Genomic DNA, 3,982 nt, shown 5'->3' with positions numbered 1-3,982 from the left:
CCATCGTGCCCCCACCCTCTGGGGGGACTGAGCCTCCTCCATCGTGCCCCCACCCTCTGGGGGGACACAGCCTCCTCCATCGCTGCCCCCACCCTCTGGGGGGACAGAGCCTTCTCCATCGCTGCCCCCACCCTCTGGGGGGACAGAGCCTCCTCCATCGCTGCCCCCCCCTCTGGAACTCCCTTCCACAATGCATCAGAGACTGCACCGACCCCCCCACCTTCAAAACACTGACCAAAGCACACCTCTTCAGACTGGCTTGTCATTTGTGAATTATGCTGTGTTGCTGTTTTAATATTTATTTATTCATATTTATATTCTTTATTCTATTTTATCATGTCTTATCTAACCCCTGTAAAGCGTCTTTGAGCACCTGGAAAAGCGCTTTGAAATAAAATGTATTATTATTATTAAAAGAACAAAATGGACGAGACGACAAAAAAAAGTCAAGATTGTGACGACGAAGAAACACGATGTAGTTGAGAAGGACTTTAATGGATGGCACTGATCAAATCCCAGATGGTGTTGGCCAAACACCAAAATCCAAGATGGCAACGAGAAAAGTTGTGAAGACCCAAAATGTTCAAGACCAAAAATAAAGACATTGTCGGACAAAGTAGAAGTCGGTGTCAACAAAAAAAGTGAATGTCTGCCAAAAAAGACAGGATGAAGAAGACTATAAACTAAGATGGCAAAATCCAAGATACCGTGAAGACAAGGGCAAACAACGAGATGGGATCCGACAAAAACAAAGGTAATGAGGGCAAAAGAACAAAATGGAAAGACGAGAAAAAAAGTCAAGATTGTGACGACGAAGAAAGACGATGTAATTGAGAATGACTATAATCCAAGATTACGCCCGGAAAGACAAGGATGGCACTGATCAAATCCCAGATGGTGTTGGCCTTCAACCAAGATGACAACGGGGGGAAATCCAAGATGGCAAAGACAAATACCAAAATGTTGACGACAGAAAAACTAAGACAATGCCGGATCAAAAACTAAGACAATGCCGGACAAAGAAGAAGATGACGGGAAACCATAAACCAAGATAACAACAGGAAGACCAAGATGATGATGGCAAAATCCAAGATGGCTTGATGACAAAGGCCAAAAAAACGGAATTGAAAGGAAAAAAGACGACGGACAATATAAACAACTTGTGTGAAAGGCAGAGAGTGGAGCTGCTATTCAAAGCTCAGAGGATGCAAGAATCCAGGAGTAAACAGCGTGTCAGACCCAACAAATCAAACTGCATCCATCCAACCCTCCATTCAGGCTCATCAATAATCCATTGTTCATGTTGGGGTGCGGACCGGATGAACTCCAGCTGGAGGAGACATCTCTCTGAAACCGTCCGAGAGGAAAAATCATGCAAGGAAATAAATCTGAAGGCCAGCGTCATTTCCATATTTTTATATTCTTAATTGTGGGAGAAATCCAGGGACATAATGACACACTGCGCTGAAGCCTTTGTTCTTTTCAGATTAGAAAACGCCTTCGGGATTTGCATTCAAATATGAAGTGCTTTATAAATGGAACTCATTATTATTATTATTATTATTATTCACACACGAGGTCAGAATTCATGCTTTTATTGCCACACATTCAAAATGTTCAAAACGTATTCCCTTGAATAGCTTCTGATTAAAGACCTCCCACCTTCCCCCATGTGTTGAAGTCAAAGTCTCTTAAAACATCTTATCTTCGAGGAACATCTCCACTAACATCAGGAGACAGAAAGCGTCTTGTTACAAATTCCCTGATTCTGGTCAAATATAGTTCAAAATAAGTTTCACAGCTAAATACAAGATTTCATTTTTCTAATTATCCATCTGTCACATGGCAATGGATTTTAATTATTCATTATTGCTTTAAGTGTAGTGTGTTTTATACCTTTTTATTGTGTGATTTTACTCTGAAATGTGTTTGCCTTTTTAACTGGTTTTAACTTCCTGCTGCATGCTTTTATTTTGAAATGTTTGGATTGGCCTTGCCATGTTGATTGACAATGAGTGACCACACCTGGAGCCAATTTAAACGCCTATAAAGGGAAGGAGAAGAGCAGCCGAGGAAAGACGGAAACTGAGAGAGATTGAAACTGAGAGAGGCGGAAACTGAGAGAGGCGGAAACTGAGAGAGGCTGAAACTGAGAGAGACGGAAACTGAGAGAGGCTGAAACTGAGAGAGACGGAAACTGAGAGAGGCTGAAACTGAGAGATGGAAACTGAGAGGCGGAAACTGAGAGAGGCGGAAACTGAGAGAGGCTGAAACTGAGAGAGACGGAAACTGAGAGAGGCTGAAACTGAGAGAGACGGAAACTGAGAGAGGCTGAAACTGAGAAAGGCGGAAACTGAGAGAGACGGCAACTGAGAGAGAGGAAACTGAGAGAGACGGAAACTGAGAGAGGCTGAAACTGAGAGAGGCGGAAACTGAGAGAGGCGGAAACTGAGCCAGACGGAAACTGAGCCAGACGGAAACTGAGAGAGGCGGAAACTGAGAGAGACGGAAACTGAGAGAGGCGGAAACTGAGAGAGGCGGAAACTGAGAGAGGCTGAAACTGAGAGAGGCGGAAACTGAGAGAGACGGAAACTGAGAGAGGCGGAAACTGAGAGAGGCGGAAACTGAGAGAGGCGGAAACTGAGAGAGGCGGAAACTGAGAGAGGCGGAAACTGAGAGAGACGGAAACTGAGAGAGGCGGAAACTGAGAGAGGCTGAAACTGAGAGAGGCTGAAACTGAGAGACGGAAACTGAGAGAGGCGGAAACTGAGAGAGATGGAAACTGAGAGAGACGGAAACTGAGAGAGACGGAAACTGAGAGAGGCTGAAACTGAGAGACGGAAACTGAGAGAGGCGGAAACTGAGAGAGATGGAAACTGAGAGAGACGGAAACTGAGAGAGACGGAAACTGAGAGAGGCTGAAGGGCACAGCAGAGGCAGAGCGCACCAGGAGCAGAGGCACACGCAACAAAGGGATTAAAAGACACGGCAGTCCGAGAGAGGTAGACGGAGCACCTTCACAGCCCTGGAAAGACTGGTTTTGAGAAAAGACTTTTAACCCTTTTAACATTTGAATTCTTTGTATTGTTTTAACTACGTTTAATTGTATTTTAACACAGTTTTAGACTATCTTTTTACTGAGATTATATTTTAGACAGCTCTGATTATAGTTTTCTTAGTAAAAATGTTATGTTCTACTGAATCAATTATTGTGTTTTAAACTTAGTAGTTGGCTCCTTGATTGCCCAGTTTTTCTCTCCACCTGATTTAAAAGAACCCTTTCCCTCTCCTTAAATTATTCCCCCTCCCCCTCCTTTACACATCTTTACTTCAAGACATCTCACCCAGCCATGTTGCTCTTGTTCTATTGGTAGATGTGTTCACTCACTAAAAGAGAAAACACCTTGTTTTATTATATATTGACTTGTTTTTGGAGCAGCATCTTTTACAGTGTGTTTGTAAGAAAACGATAAAGATCAATAAATATAATCTCTCCTGCAGATCTTCAAAAAGACGTGTTTCTCTCTCAGAGTCAGATCGGCTTTACACAATCAGTCCTGAGCTGAGGAACAACAACGAAGCGTCTGTGTGTCGTTGGTCCAGGTCAGTGAATGGTGTCACGCACGGCACGAGTTAGATTATAATCCCGATGTTGGCAGGAAGAAGGAATGAAAGGCAGCGATCAGCTCTGACTGAGTGTATAGACACAGAGAATTACTCAGAGCGGTTTGAAGCGGCTTGTTGGTCTTTATCTAAAGCTGTTTTATAGTCAAACAGAAATGTCTGTAGAAGTCGTGGCGAGCCGTATCTCAACCCTCTGCCCTCTTGATAGTGTCATGGATCCCAAACCTTAACAAGATAGCAACACAGACACACTTCTGATTCAAGGCATATGTTGTTTGCAGAAGTATAAGAGACAGAATACGAGTGCACGTGTCTGTCTGAAGGATAACAGAAGCTCACAGGTTGTATACACTTCTTT

The sequence above is a fragment of the Pseudochaenichthys georgianus genome, chromosome 9 (assembly GCF_902827115.2).
Source record: "Pseudochaenichthys georgianus chromosome 9, fPseGeo1.2, whole genome shotgun sequence".
NCBI classification, from domain to species: Eukaryota; Metazoa; Chordata; class Actinopteri; order Perciformes; family Channichthyidae; genus Pseudochaenichthys; species Pseudochaenichthys georgianus.
The sequence above is the reverse complement of the archived record's forward strand: the minus strand, read 5'-3'. Positions refer to the sequence as shown.